This window comes from Narcine bancroftii, chromosome 2 (genome assembly GCF_036971445.1).
Source record: "Narcine bancroftii isolate sNarBan1 chromosome 2, sNarBan1.hap1, whole genome shotgun sequence".
NCBI classification, from domain to species: domain Eukaryota; kingdom Metazoa; phylum Chordata; class Chondrichthyes; order Torpediniformes; family Narcinidae; genus Narcine; species Narcine bancroftii.
In genome coordinates, this window is record NC_091470.1 from 372266760 (window position 1) to 372276849 (window position 10090).

The window sequence follows — 10090 nt, forward strand, 5'->3', positions numbered from 1 at the left end:
GACAGTGGCGGGCATTGAGGTTGGGGCTGGGGCCTGGTCGGACATTAGGGTGAATGTCATTGCGGCAAGGGTGGGCTGTACCTTCAGCACTCGGCATCTGCCCCGTGACGTCAGGCGCTGCCGCGCGGTGGAGTCCTCGCTCTCATTGGATGAAAGCTCTGAGGATGAAGTGTTTGAAATGCAGAGTGGCGATTTGGCTTCACATGAGGCACTGTGTTTGATAGCGGCCATTTTGGAGCGACAGACTGCAGCAAAGTGGCTGTTTTTAAGGCACTTCTGGCACCTGGCTTTTCTCGCCGGGCACTGGGACCTGCTGTGCTTGTTCTTCCCACAGAAATAATGCTTTGGGGTTGCATCGGGCAGCGTACCAGCAGAAATAGGATAGAGGGAGGGCATCCTACTCACATCTTTAATAGTTGGTATTATGATCTCCTCACTAATGGTATGTGAGTTTCCTTTTTTTTTGCTATATTAAGGGAGATAGTGGATGATGCCTTCAGTCCTCCCTCATAACCAGCAGTGGGAAATGCTTTAAAAAATGTCTTTACAATTGGTCGATTTAGGTATGATCTTTTAGCACCTTAAAAAAAATCTTTGTTTTTCTTATCAGTGAACCCTTTCGAGGTGGTCTTTTATCTTTGCAGGCTTCATGGCATCATTACTGAAAGTTTTTTCAGGTAACAGGCACATAGGAATTGTTTCATTCATAAATGAAGGTATGAATTATAATTTCAAAAACATAACATAATAATAACATAATAACATAACAATTACAGCACGGAAACAGGCCATTAGGCCCTTCTAGTCCGCACCGAACGAAACACCCCTTTCTAGTCCTAACTCCCTGCACAATGCCCATAACCCTCCATCTTCTTCTCATCCATAGACCTGTCCAACCTTTTCTTAAATAATACAATTGACTCCACCGCCACTATTTCTCCCGGAAGCTCATTCCACACAGCTACCACTCTCTGAGTAAAGAAGTTCCCCCTCATGTTACCTCTAAACCTCTGCCCCTTAATTCTTAACTCATGTCCTCTTGTTTTAATCTTTCCTCCTCTTAACGGAAATAGTCTATCCACATCCACTCTGTCTATCCCTTTCATAATCTTAAATACTTCTATCAAATCCCCTCTCAACCTTCTACGCTCCAAAGAATAAAGACCCAATCTGTCCAATCTCTCCCCATACTCCAGATGCTTAAACCCAGGCAACATTCTGGTAAACCTTCTCTGCACTCTCTCCACTCTGTTTATATCCTTCCTATAATTAGGCGACCAGAACTGCACACAGAACTCCAAATTAGGCCGCACCAACGTCTTATACAATCTCAACATCACCTCCCAACTCCTTTATTCCATGCAATGATTGATAAAGGCCAGCATACTAAAAGCCTTCTTCACCACTCTATTCACGTGAGTTTCTACCTTCAGGGAACGATGTACCGTCACTCCTAAATCTTTCTGCTCTTCTGTATTCCTCAATGCTCTCCCATTTACCACGTATGTCCTGTTCTGATTCTTCTTACCAAAATGAAGCACCTCACACTTATCAGCATTAAATTCCATCTGCCATTTTTCAGCCCACTTTTCTAAGCAGCCCAAATCCCTCTGCAATCCTTGAAAACCTTCTTCATTATCCACTATTCCACCTATCTTAGTATCGTCTGCATATTTACTAATCCAATTCACCACCCCATCATCTAGATCATTAATGTATATAACGAACAACAATGGGCCCAATACAGATCCTTGAGGCACCCCCCATGGTCACCGGCCTCCAACCTGACAGACTCTTGCAAATATTATCTGCCCTTCTTAGCATCAGGGGGCCGCTGTTCCGGTTACTAGAACTTTGAAAAATTTACACAGTAAACCCACAGTTATCAGCTCACTGACACCATTCTGCTTGCTCTGGGCAATAAATGCGCACTGACGGTCTCTGTACTATTTGGCCTTGAAAACAGATGATCGGAGAAATCGTACCATCTGAAAAGGCACACAAGATTCAAATTAATTTGCACAGAGAAATGTTTACACCATTAGTTCCAATCCATGCTTCGTTGCCCAATAATAGACAATTTTTCAAAATATTTTTAAAAAATTCTTTATAATACTGTTTGATTTATACAAAAATTTTAGATAAAAAAAGTTTAAAAGAAATGTGTGTGCCTCGTTTGTACATTCACAGCTTTGGCAGACCGTCGAACTTGCGACAAAAGAATTTCGTACAGAATTAAAGTTTGGTATTGTAAACAAATGATTAATAATAAATAGTCTAAAATTCCTTCTTAAATCTTTTATTGAAAGCAACTTCAAAGTTAAATAGACGGTAACACTACTGATGTTCATGTCATTTCATTAAATATATCTAATCTGAATGTCTTGTAGGCGAGCCATGTGGGACTGAATATACCGATACAACCATTACCATAATCGACCCCAGTGTTTATTGACCGCTAGATGTTCATCGACCCCTTGGATAGTCCCATTGACCCCCAGGGGTCGATATCGACCACTTTGCTGACCCCTGACCTACCTACACCATAGGGTTAAGCATCACATTCTAGCTTAACTGGCTTATTCACATCATAATGTACCAGCATTTTACCCTCAACTAACTGTGTTTTACACTGTTTGAAAACTTGCTCACAAGAGCACTTCCACTAACATTTCACCTCTTAAGAGCTTATTTAGAGGATGCAAAATTGTGGACAAATTTTTCATGAACTTGCCATAGTAGTTTACTAACCCTACAAAGGAGCTCTAAGACATTGCGAGGAATGGGTATGGTTTTAATCGCATCAACCTTACACTTGGTGGGGTGGAAACCTTCCTGTCTATCCTGTGCCCTAAGTACTCAACTGAGTCTTTGAAAAACTCCACTTGGAATCCTTCACACGTACATTGTGTGCTTCATGCGTCACCCTATCTGAGAATATCATCAAGATAACACACCACACCTTCAATTCCATCAAGGATTTGAGTCATTACCCCTTGAAAAATCCTCAGGGCTGACGAAATACCAAATGGGAATTGGTTGTATTGATATAATCCCGGTGAGTATTGATTGTTAGGTTATGCCTTTCACTTTTCTTCTCCCTCTAACTTAAATCCATCTTGGTGAAAATGACCAACTGTGAATGTACTGAACAAATCTTCTGCCATTGGCAGAGCATCTGGAATACTACCTTCCAGCACCCAGTTTACTGTTACCTTAAAACCTCCACAAATTCTTATATTACCATCTGACTTTGGGTCCACAACAAAGGGGGTTGGCCACACACTACTATCTACTTTCGAGATAATGTTCTCTGACTCAAGTCTTTTTAGTTCGTTTTTAACTTTGTCCTTTGGTGTATATGGTACAGAACGACCTTTACAATGAACCGGAGTTGTATCAGGTTTTACACAAACTTTTGCTTGGTAGTCTGAAATCGGCTCTCCTTCATCACTGATCACCTTGGAATGGCACCGGATGACATCATCTGGACACTCGAACTTGCAAATGTGGAAAATCGTATTCCAATTTAGCTTTATTTCCTGGAACCAATTTCTTCCTAGCAGGGCCAGTGCTTCTCCCTTCACCACTACTGAGCAACTCTGCAAGCTGACTCATAACAAACAGGTAGAAGTTAGCTTCCTCCATAACTTCTTAGCTCAATCTGCTTCCCATCCAAAGGGAGCTGGCTCAGCTTCTGCCGATACGCCGACTTGGGTTTGACGCTGACCGATGCGCCAGTGTCAATTTCCATCATAACCAGTTCTCCAGTAAAATTAACTTGTTCGGTCACGTTTGAGACCCAATCTGTGAGATGCGTGGAGTTGCTGTATATAGTGTACAGGCTTAACAGCTCAACATCTGTCGTCAGTTCCTGTACCGAGTGCAGTGACTGCCGATTTTTCGCTGTTCCTGTTCTCTTGACCTTTTTTGCCTGGCAACAGGCCTTCGCCAGGTGACCAATTTTGTGCCAAACCTTGCATTCTGCCCTTAAGAAAGGGCATAACTTTGCCACATTCTGCCCTTAAGAAAGGGCATAACTTTGCCACATTCTGCCCTTAAGAAAGGGCATAACTTTGCCACATTCTGCCCTTAAGAAAGGGAATAACTTTGCCACATTCTGCCCTTAAGAAAGGGCATAACTTCGCCACATTCTGCCCTTAAGAAAGGGCATAACTTTGCCACATTCTGCCCTTAAGAAAGGGCATAACTTTGCCACATTCTGCCCTTAAGAAAGGGAATAACTTTGCCACATTCTGCCCTTAAGAAAGGGCATAACTTTGCCACATTCTGCCCTTAAGAAAGGGAATAACTTCGCCACATTCTGCCCTTAAGAAAGGGCATAACTTCACCACATTCTGCCCTTAAGAAAGGGCATAACTTTACCACGTGAGCCCCTAGACATCAGTTACATCCAAGCATCGAGACTTTGGTGCTTTTTGGTGACTGGCGACTCTTCTTCTTTACTGACTCTGGGTGGATCAGCTTTGCGAGACTGAAACCAATTCACCTGCTGATTGACACTGACTCGTTCTCTCCTCCCGGGAACCCTTCTCTGCGAGGTCCATGTCAAAGTTGTGGAACAGGCTAAGCCAAATGTTAGATTGGACGTAGTCATTAACTTACTTCAAATCCTCTCACTTCTCAGTCCACATACAAAGCAATCTTTTAAGGCATGATCTTGGAAAAAGGCCATTGTAATATTGTCTATAACTTTGAGTGGAACAAGGAGTACACCATGTACGGACCAGGGGTGCGCCTTCCGAATGAGTTTCTGGAGGGGAGGCCACCTGACCACCAGCAATAGGCTGGGACCCTCCCCCACACACAACACTCCACCCCTTGGAAGCGACATCACCCTGGAATCTAATGTATCATTATAACTAAAGAACAAAACAGTGTTTAAAGCAACAATATCATATTCACACACACACACACACACACACACACACACACACACACACACACACACACACACACACGTGCCCTCCTTATGCTGCACAAGGCACTTAATCAATTCTAATGACAGCCCATCCAAACAGGTTTGCTGTGTTACTGATGGGGCAGGGTTCTGTGGGAACTGCTCCCCTGTGTCAGAGGAGAGGACAGAAAAAGAAATATGGTCACCGACTTGTATGCCTGGCTACTCCAGCTTGGCTAGCAAATGTAAGCAACACCACGGTCTGCGAGCAGGCAGCGCAGGGTCATCCGTGAGGTGTCAGATCCCTCCCCGCCCACCCACCTGCAGCACCAAGGTTGACGGGGTGGGTGGGAAGCTCTCGGCTGTTGGGCAGCCTGCTGCGAGGGTCATGTAGCTTGTCAAACAACGAGTGGGAGCAGGAGTCCTGGGGCAAGAGGTGGAGGGCAGGTGTGTACTGCAGCAGCTGGCTGCACAGGGCCACAACCTTTCAGTGGTGGGGGTGGAGGGGGGGGCAGTCCGGCTTTTGAAGACCTGCAGCAGGAAGAGAGAGGACTGACTCAGATAGGACGGGGAGATCATAGGCAAATTTCCTGGGGCCAAGAGTAGGAGGCTCCCCACCTTGGTGAAGGTCTGGGACACCACCACCAGGAAGGAGACTGGACCACTGCCCTCCCCACAACTCCGCCATTTGGGGGGCCCAAGTGCAGCTCAAGTTCCAAGGCCTATCGGTGGGGGAAAGGGAGGCTGTGGAACGGGGGTGGGGCAGTTCTGATGGGTGACCGATTGGAGATGGACCCAGTGAGGGAACCGGTCCAGTGGGAGGCGTGGGATGGAAGATTTGGGGACAGGGCTGGCAGGGGGCAGGGGGTTTGGGGAGGGGCCCATCACATGACGGGATTTGTGGAAAATCCCGGTGTGGAATGGGGTTTGTGGGTGGACCTGGTGAGGGAAGGGATTGGGGATGGACATGGTAGGGGATGGGATTGGAGATGGACCCAGTGGGGAATGGCATTAGAGATAGACCCTGTGGGGGATAGGATTGGAGATGGATCCCAGTGGGGAATGAGATTACGGACTGACCCAGGGGGAGATAGGATTGGAAATGGTATGTAGATGGGAGAGACACGGTCCAGGTGCAAGTTAGTGGGACAAGACATCTAGCACAGACTAGATGGGCTGAATAGTCTGTTTCTGTGCTGAAGTGTTCCATTTCTGCACCAAAAGCAAAGCTCAGTTTGTCCTAAAATTCAGCCAACTCCCTCTGCCCTGAATATTCACATGTCCACAGCAGCCATTCTCAACCTTTCGTTTATCTCTCTCACCCTCCCCCCCTCCCACCACCTTCCCCCTCCCCTCCACCCCCAGGACTCAGCACAAAGCTTATGGGCCTCCTTCCCTGTGAAGCAGTCAAATTTTGGTTTTTTCCGTATTTCTTTCCTACTGACGACAGAAATAACAAAGAATATTGATGTTACACGAGGTACAATGTGCTGTGGCCCCCACTGAGAACGGCTGGTTCAGTAACCTCTTAAAACCCACTATTGTATCTCCTTCCTCCACTGCTCCCTGCACCCACCCTCTGGAAAAGAAAAGGCCCCAGACATCTCCCTTCAACTCGAACTCCCTCAGCTTAAACACACGTCCAATGCAGTGTGACAACTTTACCCCGGGGAAAGGTCCTCACTATCCAAAGCCTCTCACAATGTTATCAATGTTGATTTGGTCTCCCCTGAGCCTCTGATGCTCCTAAGAAAACAACCCCAAGTGTGTCTGACCTCTCCCCGTAGCTCATCCCCTCCAATCCAGCAGCATCCTGCTCCTTTCTCCCTCCTCAACTCTGCCCCCACCCTACTTTTGAATTCAGGCACCTGCCCATTTCTACAGACACCTGACGAAGGGCGCAGATCCGAAACGATGGTGTCCTTTACCTTTCTATGGATGCTGCAAGACCTGCTGAGTTTCCCCAGCATGTTTGTGTATTGCACTCAGCCCCAGCACCAGCAGATTTCCTGGCCAGCCCCTCCCCTACCCTTTCCCAGAGCTTCCGCACCCATTACAACTTCAAACATTACAGCCCCCGTACAGGTCCTTTGGCCCACGATGCTGTTCTTACCTTTGGAAACCTTCTCCACGACAAACTAACCTTTACCCGCACCAAACCCATACACTTCTGTTACCTTACATCCACATGCCAAATGTCCCTATTGTACCAGCCTCCACCACTTCCCCTGGCCATGCATTCCAAGCCCCTACCACTCTCTGTGTAAAATAACATCTCCCCTCACCTTAAGCAGATGCCCTCTGGGATTTGTATCTGTCACTTTAGGAAAAGATGCTGGTGTCCATCCTATCAGAGCCCCCAGAATCTTATTTAGAACAAGTTATTAAGCTGGAGAAGGAGCAATGTGGGGAAGGGAGAGAGTTGGTGGGGAGTGGAGAGGATTGTGGGAGGGGAAGGGGGAGAGAGCTGTGGGAGGAGGGGGAGGGGAGAGAACCAGGTTGTGGGGGGGGGGGGGAAGGAGGCCGTGTTAGGGAGAGGGGTCAGGGACTGTGTTGAGGTGGTGAATGGGCAGACACGGGCGGACTTACCCGCCGAAGTCATGGAGCTTTAAGACGGCCGTCTTGGTATCCACCAGCATATTCTGGGGCTTGATGTCTCGATGGCAAAGCGCCGAGCATGGATGTAGGCCAGGCTCTGGAACAGCTGGTACACGTACACCTGGCAACACAGCAATGCGGCATCACCCACCCAGCCCAGTGCCTCCACACTGGCCGGGCCTGGATTCCGGGAGTGGGTGGAGAGGGGGGTTAAGGACCACTCCTGCCACCCCACATCCATCCTCTTCACCCCCTCCATCCCTCCCACCTCATCACCCCTTCCCTCCTCACCAATACCCCATGAGACCCTCATCGATACCCAGTCCCCAGCGACCTCCTACATATTCTCCAACCCCGCCCCCCAAGCTTGCCACAGCAAACATTCTGACTCATGAAGACCCACACCCACCTTGTTGTAGATCATGGGAATGGGCTGCTTGGCCTTGTTGATGTGCCAGGCCCCGCAGTAAACCATTTCGGGAACATTGTCCAGAACCAGATTAAAGTAAACCTCGTCTTTCTGTTGGACACAAAATAAAAATGTCGGCAGGATTTACCACCAACACCCAGCGACTCTCCCAACAGGTGTGCTACCCCCTCTTTCTGTGGCCACCCCCACCCCTCCTCTCTGTGGGCTTGATGCCCCCAGTGGTCCACACAGCATGGCCAGAATCCAAGGGTTCAGCTAACAGAACATCCACAGGCCGTAGTGGACCTGTTGCCTCCTCATCAACCGGCTTCTGGTAAGAAATGTTTTCAGCTGGGTGGTGGGTGGAAGCGAACGTGTGGAGCCCAAGTTGTTGGGATGATTCAGAGCAGGCATTGATTCAAAGGTCACCAAAAGGTTCTGGAGAACGGGGTTATGGGGGAAAAATCCATTTGTGATATGAATGGGGGAAACAGACTCGAGGGGCTGAGTGGCCTAATTTGGCTCCCTTGTCTTGTGGTCTTGGCTGCTACTGTCTGGAGTTGAAATGGCAAGAGGTCATGAGTTAATAGGTGTGGAGCTGTACAGTGGAGTTAGCAGGTCAGACAGGGGTAGGCACTGGGCAGAGGGGCAGACCGGAGGAAACAGAGAGGCTGCAGCGAGACGGATAGATTCAAGGAATGGGGAAAGTAGTAGCAAATGAAATGCAGCGGAGTTGGGGTAGGGGGCACGCGGGACTTAACTCGAGGCCAGAGGAGTAGTAGAAGTAGAGAAGAGTGACGATGTTGGTGTGATCCAACTTCCTCATGATCTGGAGTTTGCGGTTCTGCAGTGAGAAAGGAACATCAGCAAGAGTGGGCGATGGGTCGGGGCCCAGAGGGGCACTTGTCCAGGTTGGGGGGGGGGCGCACAGGGAGAGACTCGTCAGGAGGCCGGAGAGGGAGGTGGGGACTTGACGGGAGGCTAGAGAGAGGGAGGGGAGGGACTCAACAGGAGGCTGGAAGGGAGGGAGGGACTCATTGGGAGGCTGGAGGGGGGAGACTCGATGGGAAGCCAGAGAGGGAAGGGTGACTCGATGGGGGGGGGTGGGGGGAGGTTCAGTGAAGAATCACACCAGTTTTTATGGTTGTTTATGTGGTGATATGTAATTCCACCACTAGGTCACCAGGGGTCATCCCAGTGACCTTGTATATAAAGCAGTCCAGAGCTACAGTTCACCCCCCCCTTAAAAAATTGTTATCCCCCCCCCCCCCCCACCCTGTCCTCCTTGCCTTGTTTGTAAGTTCATAAGTCCAAAATTTTTCGTGGCTTCCATTGCCTTCTGAACCTCTTCGGTATTGGTATAGGGGTGGGGAGTGCGGCCTGCCTCTCGGCCTTTCTTGGTGGAGCTGTGGAGTGGGGAGTACTGGTTGGTCATGTGGGCTGGGGATCCTCTTGTATGGGATTAGGTCCTGCCATCATTTTTTTTTGCGAGTATAAGACAGCTTTAATAAACTAGTATGTACACTAAGAGGTCTTGTCTCTGCAAGATGAACCTGGACGGATAAAGCTCTGGACGGCTTTAGAGACAAGGTCGCTGGGATGACCCCCTGGGGACCTAGTGGTGGAATTACATATCACCCCAGTTTACCCAGCTTCCACTGAACAATGAATTTGCAAACAATCTCTGTGTGTAATTGTGTGTATGTCTCTCTCTCTCTTTCTAAACCCCGTGTCTGCCTGGGTTCCTGTCAGGTGCTCCCACCCTTCAATTGTTAATTGGGTGGCCTGGGGTCATGTGCCGCAAGGGCCTGTGACCGTGCTGTATGTCGAAATTTAAATTTCAGGATGTCCCATTTCCAAACAACTGCTCCTCCTCCCCCTCACCTTCACGAAGGTCCTGCACGACCTTTTTGATTGGAATCAGCTCTCCGGAGTCCACCAGCCTGGCCTGGCACACCATACTGAAAGGCCCATGGCCGATGATTTTAACATCTGTGTGGGACACCTCCTCGGGGATGTCGGGTCCATGGCCTAGTGAGGCCACCACTGTGGGGACCTTATTGCCATCTCCTGTGGGGCAGAAGCAGCAGCATTTATACACCCTGAGGGTATAGAACAGGCCATTTGTCCCAACCCAGCCTTGCTATCCAAGTTGGTCTCTA

At 48.6% G+C, this 10090-nt stretch overlaps 1 pseudogene; it reads right to left on the bottom strand.

Annotated features, from left to right (window-relative positions):
- Nucleotides 1-2147: 2147 nt before the first annotated feature.
- Nucleotides 2148-9888, bottom strand: LOC138753140 (glycogen synthase kinase-3 beta-like; annotated as a pseudogene).
- Nucleotides 9889-10090: the final 202 nt, after the last annotated feature.